The 18,490-nt window shown below is 40.2% G+C and overlaps 1 protein-coding gene across 8 annotated transcripts in view; it reads left to right on the top strand.

The window, feature by feature from the left end:
• LOC136864525 (CAP-Gly domain-containing linker protein 1) overlaps positions 1-18,490 on the top strand; it is a 958,550-nt gene that overhangs the window by 162,900 nt on the left and 777,160 nt on the right. The window lies entirely within an intron of this gene.

Genomic DNA, 18,490 nt, shown 5'->3' with positions numbered 1-18,490 from the left:
AGCAAATTGTAGAAAATAAAGGAGGAATTCTACTTGCATGACATGGGTGAGTACATAAGTACACGATTTAATAGCATGTTCCTGTACAGTGTTGCAAGTTTAATAGGAAATTCTAGTTACCGGCTGGCCAAAATCATACACTCCACAGCCCATGAAAATCCCGCTGCACACGCGTTTCACAAATAATCCACTCACGCTGTATAATACGCACTAACCGTCGTGCCGTTAATAGTACATTATATTGTGTCAATAAATTACCTAAGCTGGAGACGATCATTGGTACTTTCTCTCAGAAATTCAAAACTGTTCGCGTATCTTCATGTCGGTAATTCAATCGAATATCCCAAAGCAGTCCTACTTAGCCAGGTGGTCAATAAATAACTGTTAAATCTGTAACAGCAGGCACATAAAATACGTAGTTTTGGTAACCATACAAAATAGAAAATAAATTTTGGTTGATAGGAAGATGAACTTCCTATTAAATATACCAAACCAAACCAAACCCCATGGCACTGCGGCCCTTGAAGGGCCTTGGCCTACCAAGCGACCGCTGCTCAGACCAAAGGCCTGCAGATTACGAGGTGTCGTGTGGTGAGCACGACAATTCCTCTCGGCCGTTATTCTTGGCTTTCTAGACCGGGGCCGCCATCTCACCGTCAGATAGCTCCTCAATTCTAATCACGTAGGCTGAGTGGACCTCGAACCAGCCCTCAGGTCCAGGTAAAAGTCCCTGACCTGGCCGGGAATCGAACCCGGGGCCTCCGGGTAAGAGGCAGGCACGCTACCCCTACACCACGGGGCCAGCTATTAAATATACATTCAAAATAAAATTGAAAGTCACACTTTTCGAGGTAACACTTCTCAGGTCGTTTCCAATGATTCCGGAATCCAATTCAGATGGTAGGCCTTCCCTCACACACGCCTGAATATATGACTTTGAGGATAGGTAAACTGGTTACTGAACAATTATAACAACGGAACTACTGGATATACTGTATAGCTTACATAAGGTATTTAAATAAAATGCTCTATTAACTGAATAAAATTGACTAACATGCCAGGTTTGATGTTGACGTTCACAAAATATTCAGTGAGTGAATTGGATTTTATGAGTAAACTAGTTTCCTTCGACACCAGCACAGAAGTTTCTTTAGTAAATTAAAACTTGACTCTAAATACTTTAACATTCATCAAGCAAAGCACGGAAATGGTTGTTCTCGCTGCAGAAGATCTGGATTAACCAGTTATTTAGGTTTATCAAGATATATTGATAAATTAGTGCACCCGCCCCTACCCATAGAGTCACCGACGTTAGATAATCAGGGTCGCTTACTGGGTTATAATCAAGTGGGCATCAGATATAAAATAACTTAGCGGCATAAAAGGTAGAATACGGGTGTCATATAGCTGAATGAGAACAACATTTTTCTTTAAGTTTAAAACAAATCAAAGGGGTTTCTTGAATCCTGATTATGATGATGATGATGAAGAAGAAGAATGATACAAATACACAAGGCGAGTACAAGAATCGCTTTTTACATCGTTGTGGATTGTTGAAAAATATATTAAATCGAACTATGTCATGACCTCACGTGTACGAAATACTGAGCGTTAATCACTGAAGCTATTCCCAAATTATACTGGGCAAACATTATAATACTGAAATGTAGACAAATCTGAGTGGCACCTAGCCTAAAACAAATTGATTTCCCAATGGAATAACTTTACTTAAAATAATACAAACAACACTAGCCTCAGAGGTCTTGGGTTCGGATCGAACCACCACCCGTATACACAAATTCGCCGCACTAATGGGGAATACCATTGTCGATGTTGAATGACCGAAGGATACAGTACACAATACATCTGAGACACAAGTCATCTGTCCCAACATTGTGAGATTGCTGTACACAAGCGCAGAACCAAACTGTCTTCAGGGATCCTGCAAGCCCTACTGATAATGTTATTTGCAAGAAAACTAATAAATAAAATAAACCAGGTCACATCTCTCCGACGTCTATCTAATCAGCTGATGAGGTAAGACAAAATCTCCCCGCAAGGACACAGAATGATTTACAGGTTCACGGTACGTATTCCAAGACACACACAAAAATTACTAGGAGGCTGGCTTGTCGCTGCAAGCTCCCTCGTCCACCCTCTCAGCTGGAGGGGCGTGACAAATTAGACAGGCTGCTGCTGTCAAGCGAGGACAATATCGCCCCTTTCAAAATAACACATCACATCAAATCGCAACATAAAATAACTTCCTCATTACAGTGAGGCAATTCCTAATTCATCTCTCAGTTCAAGCATCCGCATGTGTCCAAACGCGACATAACATCAGTATCTCACACCGTGAGCCCTGACTTCGAATCATCCTAAATTTCGTCGTCTGACGCAAATGTCAGCACACATATTCCTTATCTACCCACACAGTCTTACACACGGCCGGTTCGATAGTAATCTAGCAAACACAGACATCTGAATATCAAAATACGGGCTTCTAATATTATTATTTTTATCATTATTATTATTATCATGGATCCTTTAAAATGGGCCTACTCTTTACTTGATGTGCCTGCGTGACTTCATAATCATTAATCCATTGCTTAATATTTACGTCATAACAAACACACACGTTAATCACAACGACAAGCACAATGATAATTTCACACGATTAAAACGTAATGAGCCCTACAGTTATCAAAACACATCAAATTAACAAATAAAATGAAAATAGTCCCTATCTAAATATCTCATTTGAGGTCAAGGTTCGGTTCTCTGGGCGATTCCTCACAGTTGCATTTCTTCTTGCACACAACCTAATTTACAATAATATTATGCATGATAAGTACGCCGGTTAAATACCAGCTCCCCCTACGTCATCTATCCCAAAAACTAATAAAACTACTCATTATAAAAACCAGTTATAGAAAAACTTAAAACCCAAAATCAAATAAAAAGAACACATTTCCCCACAAATAAATTTACCAATATTTGCAAGTTAAGTCACTCAGACTTGTTACAAAAGAAAAACTCTGGGCCATGCTTTGGTACATTTACGTTTAAATAAACTAAATTCCCTTTCATTTAATAGCTAGAGTTTTATAAAGAATTATCCGTACCCCTATGTCATGCATAAAAGAATGGTATTACTCAGCCTTATTATTGCCAGATAACACCTTGGTCAGCTTTGGTGGCCCATCCTGGGTTTAGTGCTGGCTCATGTCCATGTTGATTACTGCTGATTCCATCTGCTGACTGTGGCGGTTAATATCCATCGTCCTTGGCACTGAAAATCTTAAATGTTCAGTTATCTAGGCACAGATACACAGAGTTAATTTCTTTCCGATCGTCTGCGTCACCGCGTACAAACCGACCCGATCTTTGATTACGAAGTCCCCGAATCGAAGACATTTAATACAGGGCATTACGACACGACCCGCACACAGTATTCACTACTCAACCCTGTATCCTAGACCGTAGCAGTCCTTGTATTATTACATGTCCCCTTTGTTATCTCGGGTGATCGTTGTAATAATAATAATACTAATAAAAAATTACAAGTTGAATTTTGCGTTCTCGAAGTTGAAGTTTAATCACTCACGTATTTGTTTCTCGCGTATTAATCCACCTCATATTTCACTCGAATTAAGCTGTTTCGTCAATTTTCTTTTTTATTAGCACACAACACAAAGAAACACGGGGCACGATTTGGACATAGGTGCGTCCCTCGCGAGAAGAAAAACCGAAGTCCCTGGGGTGACGCTTCTGCATCCTTGTAATAACTATGAGACTTCCCCCTCTCAAAATTCGTATACAGCCTGTTCTCGGCATATCAGAGGCTTAATAGTGCAACAATCAGGTGACCAGTAATCTTATGATATAAATAAGACATACCCACGCGAAATCCGATCGTGTAGTTCCTGGTAATTAATAAATATATTTCTCCAACTTCCCCTTCGCTCATAGGATTCCTCTTGTCAAGTGAGTGTCAAGAGAAGAGATAAACCAGATGGCCCCAGTAACTTTCCGTTGTTATGTAACCAACTATTCCTTCTTTTAGTAGAGACTTATTACTAAAAGGACATCACACAGTCTAAATAAATTATCAAATCACGACCAGCTCTTTTGAATCATACTGCGGTGCCGTATGTTTCATTATTGAGGACGAAGTTGGTCATGCTGATTTAAAGATGATTCCCACATTTCGATGCGAAAAAATGTACCTCTCCCACTTGTCAGCACCCTGAGGTGGGGATGACTTCTCCTTATATTCAGCTTCGGGATTTCCCTGGCTCGATCACACCCGTGGCGTCCCAAGCTATGAGCTCCCGCGAACTCGCTGCCCAACAAAATGTGCGCATCCCCAGAATTACCAGTCCTCTATTCATGTCCCTGTCGGGCCTCAGAACTGCACTCCAGTTGAACCAACTATAACAAAATCGTGAAGGTTCCCTTCATTAAAGAAGCCCCGATACTGTGCTGTTCATAAGAGCATAATGGCGGCGTATCTAGGGATGAGCGTACTCGCGATTGCTCTTTATAAAGCGTGGGTCAACTGTCATCTCTACCATAAGTCCTCTATCTCGAGTTCCTTGAAATCCCCTGTTTCCTCAGATAACAGGATATTTGCACATTCCAACTACCTCTCAGTCGTTATTTCCAACATTAACGAAAAGGATTACCCTTAATCAACACTTCCTGTCCTCGTCCTTTGCAACACAGCAGGCTGCTTAACTATCTTATAAGTTTCAGTTTTGCAATATGCGACATGTGATATTAATATACGTTACTATGAAATAATTCAAGTCGCTATACCTATTTTCCCCGTATATGTAGCAAATTAGTTACGCCTCGAGCTAGTGTAACCCTTGATGGGGGCTATATGCATATATACCTATATAATTATAATACTGCCGAGGGAAATCACAAAGTATCGGTGACACCGAGTAATTTCAATCGGTGGGTAGTAATGTTACGCAGCGAGTTAAACGCCAAATTGAGAATAGAGGCCGTGATAAGAAAAAAGAGATCTCCAATAAGTATTCCAGAGTAACAGCAGATGGCGCAGTGGAAACCATGCTAGATAATATTAGAAAATTAAAAGAGAATGTGAGGAGAAATAAGGGACATGACGGGTGAAAATAGCTGAGAAACCAAGATAAAATTTGAAAACATGTATTAGAATAATAAATCAAAACTAACAATTTACATGAAAGGAGAACCGTACAAATATGAAATTTTCCCAACCACATATACAAAATACAAATTCATTATAGTAAAATAAGATATCCAAGAGTAAGAAAGTAAATGGGAGAGAGAATAGCACAGGAATGGAAAGGGACGAAACAAGGAAAGGATAAATATAACTGTAAAAGGAGAAACCCAGAACAACGAGAAAAAGGGAATGTTTACAGTTTCCAAATTCGAGTATGCCAGCAGGAAATCTTCTGAGCAAAATCTGAATGCTATATGCAAGTCACAACCACTTCCGTTATCACTCGATTGACACAAAGCAACGTAGTTCTACAGGCGAATAATCACAATATACTTCAAGTGAACCAGTTTCACAACATTCAGAAACTCAAATGGCGAAGCACTGAACGGGTAGAAGTGTGTGTACAGTACGAGTCGCACAGTTGCCAATACACCACACGCACATTTAGAAAGGAAGTCGTTACTAGGTTCGTCAATGAAAGGTTTAAACACAAAAAGGACAAGTGAAATTTCGGCCTGGAAATGCCATGCTCCCAGTCTGAATTGCACGGAAAGTATCTCGCGATGCAACAAAAGGTATTTACAGTAAAGAAATCAGTTTGTCATACCTCATCATGAACCAAATTGCACGAACTGCCCGAAAATGGAGACTTCTGGGCACATGTCCCTAAGGATGGAGTTGACGTTAGATGTTGCTCCCTCCACACAGGCCAAAGTCCATCTCAATACATTCAGAGGAAGGCCGGGTATTTATAGTGTGGAATAATGAGAAATATGTCTGGAAGATTCCAGAGGTTAGTGGAGCATGCGTGACAAAGCAGGCGATGTCACATGACGTCAGGCGGCGAAAAGGAAGTTAGTTTATCGTAGATCGTAAAGGTGGATAGAGCAGAGTTCGTGCAAAGTACGATGTGTGCAAATTCACATATGTATGTAAGTTCCAGTTGGAGAGAAAATGCGGTTTATATCATGATGAGGGTAAGTCCATACTAATAGTAGAAAAAGGTTATGTGCGTGGCGAAGTACATAACAGTAGTTGCCGGTGGAGTGAGGAGTCCGTTACACTAGCCAGTGGATCCCAGGCGTTTCCCATCCATGGTGTAAAAACACTACCTTTATAAAATGTGGCTTTGTTATGATTAATTGGGAACATATAATAGTAGTTATCGGACAAGGTAAATTATGAATTATGAATTATGGGCAGACTACGATGTAAGATTGATGAACATTTCTTAACTTAAAATATGAATCAAATGATTTAGATCAGATCATGAAATCAATATACTACACTGAATTTGAATTCTTGATAGAGTTCGTCTGGATGATTAATCATGCGCTAACACACGCATTTAGTATTTATTTGGGCTCGAATTAGTTACATAAATATTACTACGGCTGTGAACATTTTTACCGTATTGTCAGCCTTGGAATGAATACTCGATATTCCATGTTCGTGCACAACACCACGGTGGAATCTATCCTTGCGTACCTTATTGTCTCGGGGGACAATCCTACAGATAAGAATATCATTGTATAACAACCTAAATAGCACTATGAAACGGCTCCACGTCAAAGTACAGTAAACAAATAAACTTAAACACATAGTGGATTCGGACCACATACAACAAATACACGTAAATTAAACATAGCAAGAATTACAATTGCACACATATTGACAATTTTTTCAGACACTCAAAACATGCAACACTATCACACCAACGAGTGTTTCATCTTCGTCTTCATATATAGAAGGAAATAGACGTAATTGCAATCACATTTACAACGTTGTCCTCTGAAATAAACGGTCACGACAACTCGAAATAGTTCGTGTGTGCCGGATTTCTGCCTAGGTTCCCATGGTCTCAAGTGGCTATGGGGCTCCATTTTTACCACTGACCCGTGGCTCACTGAATAAAACTATAAAATTTAGCTGTCCGGCAGACGCGCATAGGTATAAAATGCAACAACGTCACCATTTTTATAGTATATGTTGTTATAATTGGTTGGAAAGTGGTACCTCCATAGTATGTATAACTTGATAGATCGTCCAACAAATGACCCTAGTTCCGTAAACTTCGTCGCGCCGGGCATTGTTACTAGAGTCTTCATCTCACTTGCACTTGCACTTAGTTCGGGCGTGCCTGGCCAAGTGAGTAATGTTTATTTCACCTTTCTTTCATGATGTTTAGCTTTTATCACTCAGTGTGAATATAGTACGAGTGTTTAGCGCTAAGACATTTGGTTATTGTTGTAATAATTAATTAGATGCAACTATGGATAGGCTATTTCTTGTAAGTAGGCCTATTATTGATAATGGTGTATTATGCACGAATAAGTACATCGAAACTAAGAGAAGAGATGTGAAATACTAAAGAGAAAGAGAATGTCAGAATACAACCAGGACAGAAATATTAGATTCATTGGAGCTCCCTACCGAATTGGGGCCAAAGAAAAACAACTCATCACATTAACGTTCTCGAGCAGTGGTCCTGAGATGGAAGCAGACTTTAATTATTACGTGCAGCATTCAGCTACAAAAGGTCCCTGCTCTTCTTGCGTTCACTGAGATATGACGACAAGCCTTCATAAATATCAGGGAACAGACAAACTAGCAGCAATTCATGAAACTACGGATGCTTCAATCGAACTGTAAAAACAATTGCAGTATTAGTGAATTTGCAGTCATAGATGAGATATTACAATCTTTTAAAGGCTGATGTGGATTTGTTCAGTTTATGCCGAGTAAGCCCGCTAGGTACGGGCTAAAACTGTACGCCTATGCTGTTCTAAGGTATTTTATTCTTGTAACCTTGAGGTGTACTGTGATAAACAGGAAAGTGGTGGCCCCTGTGTTGTATCCAGTGCCCATGTTGAAAATGTGAAGACGCTTATTCTTCCTATAGAGAACACCAATAGAAACATCACGACTGATCATCATTACACCATATTCCACTTAAAAAAGACTTATTACAAAAAACTGACTATAATTGGAACCAAAGAGGGAAAACAAGAAATAAAATCCACGAGAATTTTTGCCTGATAAGAAGCGACTTGAGAGATCATTATTGTTCGGGTTTCAGACAGACATGACACTCATCAGTTTTGTGCCGAAGAATAACAAAGCCGTCATTCATTTGTCAGTAATACATGATTGGGACTGATATTGACGACATAAAGAAACAAAACATGATTTCTTATTACAACGCCACAAAATGAAGAGTGCACACTGTGGACCAAATGTACAGATCTTATACAGTCTCAACAATAACTACTCGATGGCCTCTTGCGTTATTTTTTCGATTTTTTATATTGCTTGAATTAATGACCAGGTGTTGCTGTTATCCAACAAACCAGATAAAGCGGTTCGGAGGACGAAAATTCTACACACATTGGCCCTGTGACTTCTTGAAGATCATATGAACATTAATGCTAATACACCGTCCCTCCCTGCCGATATTTCAGCTTTTTAAATGGGTACAGAACTGATCATCCCATCAACCTTGAAAAAGAGGTGAGAAAGAAGAGAGGCAAATGTGTTTCATGTGGTTGAGTAAAGAATACGAGCACAACAATTAAAATGTACTACTTGTGGACATTTCACCTGCAAAAACCATTCCAGTTGTGTCATAACTTGCGTTAATTTTTTAAAAGTCATTTGTAAGAGTTTGTAAATATCCGCTGGAGGTAATAGTTTCTGACTACATTTCCGGTCATTGATATTCCGGGGTATAACGTGGCACAAAGTGCAACGCGCGTCCGCTCTCGTAACAAAGAAAGGCGCTCCTGCCTTGTGTTAAAAATGAAAAAAATCATCATATTATATTTTACAGTTGTGTGCTTGTTTTAATAATAAAAGTAAGTAAAACGTGTTTAGGGCCCACTGTATTTAAAGCAGTCATTAACGGAATCCTATGTTTCTTGCATTGGACTTTGTTGTCGTATAGTTGCTATTTATTTCTATAATAGTTACTACAAACCAATTTTAGGTAGCAGATCGGGTCAAGGGTTATGATAGTATCATAACTGATGTAATTAATGAGCTTCTTCAAAAGTGTCTTTTGACTGAAAGAATGGAGGTTTTATTTTAAAAAAAACAACAATGACTGTTACTGAACTGAACTTAACTGAACCCATGACCCTTACCCAGCTGCTACCATAGAAAAGGACTAGGCAAGACCCAGATATCGCCGGTTAGAGATCAGTAACAATCGCAAGATATAAATGCAGGCAGAGATATCGATGCCCAGCAGAAGTAAAGTGGACACGAAAATAAGTCCGCGGCCCTTGACCAAAGTCAGCGTATGCGACAACCGGAATCTGGACTCTCTCCGCTTATATTAAACGAGTCTGTCTAGGAAAAGATCAAGCTACTAAATGATAAAAGTTAGCAAGATAGTGAGGGTTTTTGAAATTAAAAAGAAGAGAAATTAAGGGCCACCAAACACACATAATAAATAAAATGAGCAATGGAACATATAATCAAAACACTTAAAATTGGCTGTCTAGTTTACGGCTGAAGGTGGACCTCACACGGCCGTTCGAATGCATCAGTATCAATGCGTCCACGTGCATAATTCTCATTCAAAAAAGAGAGCAGCAACCTCCCGAACCGCTCCGAACAGCACGAAGCCTAACAAAGGATGGGACACTCAGCTGTTCAAACTCATAAGGATATATATTCCCCGAGATATTTTAAAAACATCATCCCGTGAAGCGGACTCTAGAGAAGGACGCTATCTTAACAATACCGCGAATCACGGGATCAGTTATAACGTCTCGCATCGCAATATACAGGCGAAGGTGGCGTAAGAGCTTTACCAAATGCAGAAAGAGAAAAATGGGATGCCCCGAGCTGGATTAATTACCAATAAGTTGAAGACTTACTTGACTTAATTCCTTTAACTCCTAGGTGGAACAGAGGGTCTGAGCGAAATTTCTCCACCTTGTTCTGTCTGCTGTCAATGCCTTCATTTCCCTCCATGTCTTGTTGACTCCAGCGATCTCCCTGTCTATGGTTCTCTTCCAGGTAATCCTCTGTCTGCCTTGCCTGCGACTACGTTGTGGAATCCAGCTCAATGCCTGCCTTGTGATACTTTCTTGTGGTCTTCTCAGGGTGTAACCAATCCACTTCCATTTTCTTCTCATTATCTGTTGCTGTATGGGACTTTCATTTGTGGCCTCACGAATGTCTTTGTTTACGATGGTCTGTGGGCACCATATTTTCATAATGTACCTCAAACAACGATTTATAAAAGTCTGTAACCTTTGTGGTAATGTGTTTGGTCACTTTCTAGGTCTGGCTTCCATACAGTAGCACCAATTTAACATTTGAGTTGAATACCCTCCATATTGGCCATAACTGTGCAAAAGTTCCTTTGGCTTTATTAATACGACTCACCACATCTCTACAAGCACCTCCATCCTGGCTTACCATGATTCCTAAATAACAAAATTAATCTACCCTTTCTATATCCATTTCATCTAGAGTCAAGCTAGAATTATTACGATGGTTTATGCGCATTTTCTTAGCATTTTTGTTATTTATCTTTAACCGTAATTCTTTAGCTTGTACTTTTAAGTCATTCAGTTTGATTTCATGTCCTGAAAACATTCTGCGAAAAGACAGAGATCAGCATAATCCAGTTCTTCCAATAGGTTATTTAATCCCCTCTGAATGCCACGCTTTCTATTCGTAGCCTCTCTCAACATACAATCCAGTGTCATGATAAACAAAATTGACGACAGCAGACTCCAGATTTTACAGCAAAAGTTTCAGGCAGCATCCCTTTATGTTCTACTTAAGTATATCCATCATACATAGCCTGTGTAAGACGGGCTATCTTTTGTGGGACTATCATTTATGGGATTCCGAACTTCTCCATAGCCCTCCACATTTTCCTCTGGTTGACATAATCAGAGGCTTTTTCAAAAGCAATGAAAAGTATATACAAAGATGCCTGTTACTCAACAAATTGTTCAATGATTAGCCTTAATGTGTTAATCTGATCCACAATATACCGATCTTCTCTGAAACCTGGTTGTTATTGACGTAGTCTCCTATCAACGGAACTGCTTATTCTGTTCAGTGTGACTCTTGACATCACTATTCTCCCATGTGACAGCAATGTTATTCCGCTCCAGATATTACAGTCTGAGAGGTCACCCTTGAGTATCTTGATGAGGACACCTCTCTTACATTCCTCAGAGTGGTTATCTTCGTTCCATATTAGTGTTAGAAGTGGCTCCATGATTTCTGCTGTTAAATCTGGATCTACCTTTAGGGCTTCTTGGATAATGATACCTACACCGGGCGCTTTGCAACTCTTCATTTGTTTCACTGCTTGTGCAATCTGTTGTCGTGTTGGTAGTTCTACCGAGATATCTGGATCCTGCAAAATGGTTTCAACTTCTTCAGTTCTTGTTTCCTCACTGAGATTATTAAGTACTTCCATCTTTCCAATTTTTGTGTCTCCGATGTATCTCTGACTGGTTTCTCCCCTGAAAAGTTCCTCCTAGAAAGCTTTCTAATAATGGCATATACTACTTTGCTGTTAACGACTGTTGCTTCTTCTGTTACTTGTGTTGACACTTGTTTATCTCTCCGCTTTTTCTTCTTAACCTCTTTGTTGGCTTCCCTGTATTTTTCAATTGTTGTTGTTTTCTGGTTTCTTGTTCTACTGTAGTTGACGAGTGCCTTGCACTCTCTTCGCTTTTGGATTGATTCCCACGTGTCTTCCGATATCCATTCTTTCCTCCCTGGTTCTTTGTAGCTCACGATCTCTTCACATGTGTCAAGAAAGAGTTCCTTGACTGTGTTCCATTTACTATTTACTTCTTTATCTGGTTGTTCAGCGAGGTCCTCAAACCTGTTCTTCAACTCTATCTTAAATTTTGCTCTTCAAGTTTCCCAAATTTCCCTGAGTTGAACCGTTTCTTTCGTACTGCTGCCTGTTTTACTGGTGCTGCCACCTTCAGTCTGATATCAGCAATCATAATGTGATGGTCGCTCCTTACATCTTCTCGACGTTATTCCTCACATCCAGGAGTGAATGTCTCCATCTTTTACTTATTGCCAAGTGATCAATCTGGTTTTCTGTCCGGAGATCAGGTGACACCCACGAGATCGTGTGGCAGTTCTTATGTGAAAACAGTGATCCACCTATAACCAATCCAAAATTACTGCACATGTTTTTGAATCTCTGGCCATTATTATTTCCTTCTCCTATTCCATGTCTACTCATGATGATTTCTCTTCCTTCATTTACACTACCAATTTTTGCGTTTAGATCTCCCATCAATACCACAGTGTCCTTCTTCTGCAGTGCAGGTCTTTTTCTAGTAGACGGCCTATTAGGCGACCTGCATGTCTGTGAAGATGAGGGCCCTACCTAGGATGATTTCTAATGTTGAATACGCCACACACACCCAGCCCCCGAGCCATTGGAATTAACCAATTAAGGTTAAAATCCCCGACCCAGCCGGGAATCGAACCCGGGGCCCTCTGAACCGAAGGCCAGTACGCTGACCATTCAGACAACGAGTCGGACGCCAGTGTTGTCAGCCTATCATAAAACACCTTCTCTTCCTCTTCTGCTTCCTCTGTTGGCAGTGTTCTGCTACCTCTATTGGCGCACTATGATCACAGGTCTAAATTTGGTTCTTATTCGTACAGTAATATTATCCTGTGTGATACAGGGGTCCATTCCATTTAGCTACTTTTTGCTTTCTTTGTGAGTAAGACACCCACTCCACTTGAATGCTGAATGCTTGAATGCTTCCAGAGTAAATGAGGATACCACCCTCTTCTGTCCTCACCTCTCCGTAGCCAATCCATCTTGTTTCAATCAACCCAAATATCTCCAATTTATACCGATTCATTTCTGCCATCACTTCTCTGTCTGCTAGTTTCATACGTAGTTTACACATTCCAGAATCCAATTCGTGCCCTGTATTTCATTGCAAAGGTCATCTCCAGAAAATCCGGCCGGCATAAATTTCGTCTGGTTTCTGTTTAATTGCGTGTGGCCTCCGAAGAGGTCGGGTGCAGGACTTTCGAGTTGACGCCGTATAGGCGACCTGCGCGTTTATGAGAATGGGGCCCTACCTATGACGAATTCTAATGTTGAAGACGGCACACACATCCAACCCCCCGAGCCACCGGAATTAACCAGCGAAGGTTAAAATCCCCGACCCGGCCGGGAATAGAACTCGGGACCCTCTGGACCAAAGGCCAGCACGCTAACAATTTAGCCATAGAGCCTGACTCTGGTTTCTGTAATCAGTATGTTGACAATTGGGCTGCAGTGAGAATTAATGGTAGAATGAGTTATTGGGTCAGGGTACTTACAGGGGGAAGATAAGGCTGTAATTTTTCACCTTTGTTGTTGGTAGTTTACATTGATCATCTGCTGAAAGGTATAAAGTGGTATGGAGGGATTCAGTTAGGTGGAAATGTAGTAAGCAGTCTGGCCTATGCTGACGACTTGGTCTTAATGGCAGATTGTGCCGAAAGCCTGCAGTTTAACTTTTGGAACTTGGAAATAGATGCAGTGAGTATGGTATGAACGTTAGCCTTTTGCAGACTAAATGGATGTCAGAAGGTAAGAAATCCAAGAGAATTGAATGTCAGATTGGTGATACAAAGCTGGAACAGGTAGATAATTTCAAGTATTTAGGATGTGTGTTCTCCCTGTATGGTAGTATAGTAAGTGAGATTGAATCAAGGTGCAGTAAAGCTAATGCAGTGAGCTCGCAGTTGCGATCAACAGTATTCTGTAAAAAGGAAGTCAGTTCCCAGAAGAAACTATCTTTACATCAGTCTGTTTTCAGACCAATTTTTCTGTACGGGAGTGAAAGTTGGGTGGACTCAGGACATCTAATTCATAAGTTAGAAGTAACAGACATGAAAGTAGCAAGAAAGATTGCTGGTACAAACACGTGGAAACAATGGCAGGAGGGTACTCAGAATGAGCAGATAAAGGCTAAGTTAGGAATGAACTCGATGGATGAAGCTGTACGCATAAACCGACTTCGGTGGTGGGGTCATGTGAGGCGAATGGAGGAAGATAGGTTAAGTAGGAGAATAATGAACTCTGTTATGGAGGGTAAGAGAAGTAGAGGGTACCAAGATGACGACAGTTAGACTCAGTTTCTAACGATTTAAAGATAAGAGGTATAGAACTAAACGAGGCCACAGCACTAGTTGCAAATGGAGTATTTTGGCTAAGTTTAGTAAATTCACAGAGACTTGCAAACTGAACGCTGACAGGCATAACGGTCCATAATGATGTATGTATGCGAGTTTAATTCAGGTGTGCGAGTTATTAGCTGTAGGGGTTATCTCCCTTAGCCTTTAAAGATCCCTCTTTACCACAAGGCAGTGGTATCTTCTTTATTTATCCCCAAGAAGAAAGGCTGCCCCCTCCGCCATTTCCGCCGTACCATAAGACTCCTCCGTCGTTGGTGCCGTTGAGGTCTTCACCAGAGGCCCGTTTGCCGTCACCTTTCAGGGTACTTGTAGGGCCTTCACAGCTACCGTAGCGGTGATGGGTCATACGAATCCCCACTGTACATCACCCCTACAGGCAATTCCCTAATTCATGCCGTTGATCACCTCCCACGACGTGATCGAGGGGTTGGCGTTGTGGGAAGCAATATGAGGAGGGCTGCAACAGTACAATAAAGGAGGCCACACACGAAATTTTGACTGGCGTCTCGCAAAAAGTTAAAGATAAAATAAAGAAATATGAAACCAGAAAATAAACGCACGCACAGATCAAATATAATAATAATAATAATAATAATAATAATAATAATAATAATAATAATAATAATAATAATAATAATACATCGGAAGCAAATTAACTCAAACAAATAATCCTCCTTGGAGTGCGAACAGATATACGGCCCATCACTCATAGGCCTATTATCCCATTCATAAACATGAGCCGGTATCCAAAATAAAGAACTGCTTCTTCTCCTTCTACAGCTTTTCCCACACCTGTGGGGTCGCGGGTGCGAACTGCGGCGCACATATGGATTTGTCCCTGTTTTACGGTCGGATGCCCTTCCTGACGCCAACCTTATATGGAAGGATGTAATCACTATTGTTTGTTTCTGTGGTGGTTGGTAGTGTAGTGTGTTGTCTGAAAATGAAGAGGAAAGTGTTGGAACAAACACAAACACCCAGTCCCCGAGCCAGAAGAATTAATCAAACGCTGTTAAAATCCCCGACCCCATCGGGAATCGAACCCGGTACCCTCTGAACCGAATGCCTCAACGCTGACCATCCAAAATAAAGAACGGTGCAGGTTAAATCCTCTCACACGTTTCAGCGATATAATAATACGGTAGCCCCAAACTCATTACGAAGAAACTATGTCGCTTCAAGGACATACAGAGTCAAAACTTACCGCCGCAAATTCCAATTTGCCTCGAAAGGTACAGTGGTGTCCCCAATCAAGGCACGTAACAGAAATAAAGAACGGGCCCATATACCGTAATCGCAGTATCATCCCTGACGTAGAGAACGAACAAGCACCAAAATAACAGCTCGTAACGGATAAATACCCACACACACTTACACACAAAAGTAGACCGTATGCACCCACACTAACAGAGAATGTTTTCGAACTATACTAAACACACAACATGAAGGATATTAAGCATAAAAATACTGACCCAATGCGAAGTCTTATAATAAAAATATAAACAAGTCCAGGCCGCACACAGACTCCATTGTTACACGCCACCGGACATTTCTGTACAAGATATCAAATATAAGAAATCAAAAGGTAACATAACTTACAGATTGATGGTGCTAAAATGAAAATAAACCGTGCGACGAAAGTGCGTCGCCTATTAGGCCTATCTACTTCTTGAATCAACGAAACAGATTATAGTACCAACAAAGGCTGCCGTAAAATAACGACCCCCATCTGGTTAGCTCCTAAATTCACAACCGTTTTTCAAGGAATATCTACACAAAACGCGCAGAGAAAATATAAAATAAAGTAGATCGCGAATTTGGACTCTTGCTGTTATCTAGTAGACGAGATGTAAAATAAGTGAAGTGAACATAAATATAGAATACAGAACCTGAGGTAAACACAAGTCCTATGAATTCGAACTCGGTATTCATTGAAATAAATACACGCTGACCGAGTGTTTGTTCAGTACATAATCAGTTATCTGTGTTGTGTAATTTGTGTACAGATATTACGTCAACTTTTCTCTTCTTCACAACCACAACGAAGCCTATGGACTAGCACTGATGATGTCACGCTCATATTTGCAGCAATATTGACAATCAGTGGAGTTCAATAAGCCAGAGAAGTGCACCAGTTTGGTCAAAACAACTGTTTATTGCGTTGTCAGCTTGAATTTTCTAAATATAGAGGAAATATGACTCCTATCATTGAATGTCTAAGGGCAAGATGATGAGAAACATTAATTCTGGAACTGATTTAAAAAAAAATAGTATGTCGAATATGTTGTTACCCTGTGAGGGTAACTACTGGCACTATGCGTCACGGATATCCCCTAGTGAAAGCGACAGTCCTATATTCACCCAACTTGGAATATACTGATTTAAACTCACATACAAGTTATCATACAAAACGTCTCATTAGGTACTAAATAAACACGCCTGATAATGGTCCCTCCCAAGACTCCTACACGAAGCAGCATCGATAATGTTATAAACTGTAAGGAAACAATTATAGAATTGCATAGCATATATTGTAAAATAAAACATAATACAAAAGCTTCCGTGGCTCAGACGGCAGCGCGTCGGCCTCTCACCGCTGGATACCGTGGTGCAAATCCCGGTCACTCCATGTGAGCGAAGGCGGGACAGGTTTTTCTCCGGGTACTCCGGTTTTCCCTTCATCTTTCATTCCATCAACACTCTCCATTATCATTTCATATCATCTATCAATCATTTATAAATCACTTTGGGAGTGGCGACCCCATTGTACTGATAGCCTATATATATATGGTTCATTCATTACATCCCTGACCCGGTCAAAGACTGGAAAACAGGTTGAAGGTTTTCATTCATTTTCAAAACATAATACAGTGCACAGGAGAGTATGGTAGTTCAAATAATGGACGTTGTTTGCTAATTTGTCTTAAATTTGAATATTGAATACCTTAAAAGGAAGAAGTTCCATAATATAGAAAGCAAAATATGTATGTAGACGATAACACCAGAAAATGTGAATAAGATGCTGCAATGGGATACACCCCTCAACTGCAGCCTTTTATATATTACTCTAATTATTTAATAGACGAGGCTAGAACTACCGCTCAGATAGGGTGTGCGTACCAACAAAAGCATTCATGTTTCTGGTCACCCACAGAATATTGTGCGGGATTGACTGAGATGTCTTATCACACTCTCATATTCAGAAGAATTGTGTATTCTGATTTCCACGTGCTTCTGTTTCTGTGGAATGTTTTCAAAAAAAAAAAATATTTGGTCATTCCAGTGGTGTAAAAGACAGCACTTGAATGAATTCTTCGCCTCCGTTAACCGTGGATGGAATGTTAAAACTGCTGGAAAAGGTGACTAATGTCTTGACAATATAACTTGACGAAGGAATTCATTTCCTTGCTTGCACAAAGTTAGTTTCATTTCCGCTTGAGAAAATGAACTGGTCTTTCCAGACAACGCTATATTAGCATCTTCGGCATTATTTACGTATTTTTCCAAGTAGATTTCCGAATTGAACTGAATTGTACTGGTTTTGAAATAATTTCAGCTTATCTGTTACAATGTATTAGAAGTGTTCAGTATCGTGATGGATTTCTTTTCATAGCAACTTGTTTTGATGTATACGAAGAATCGCAGAAGTGAAGAGTTCACAGTTTCATGTTTAATCCTCTGTTTCAGCTGATCCTTTAACAGTTAGAATGGAAGTTCTTCTTGTTAATATTTAAAACAGACATCATTTGAGTTTTTTTTTATGTGTGATCTGCCATTTATCCATTCGTGTTCAGGTCCATAGTCGCCTTAGATGGATATATAGACGGATGGGTGAAATTTGTTTTCACTCAAATTGGGAGATAATTCACTCAGAGTTGTAATTAGGGTATTTTTGTGTACATCGTCATGAAATTCTAAACAACATTCGCGTCTAGCTTCGCAGTGTCCAACTAAGCTACTTCAACTATCTTCCCATGTTTAAGAAGAAACAAATCGGCTCAGCCCATGAATGCATTTGAAGAAGTGGAAGGTAAAGGCTTTCATTATTCGTAACCTCGATAC

The sequence above is a fragment of the Anabrus simplex genome, chromosome 2 (assembly GCF_040414725.1).
Source record: "Anabrus simplex isolate iqAnaSimp1 chromosome 2, ASM4041472v1, whole genome shotgun sequence".
NCBI lineage: Eukaryota > Metazoa > Arthropoda > Insecta > Orthoptera > Tettigoniidae > Anabrus > Anabrus simplex.
Note: the sequence above shows the minus strand (reverse complement) of the source record. Positions and strands in the feature narration are given on the sequence as shown.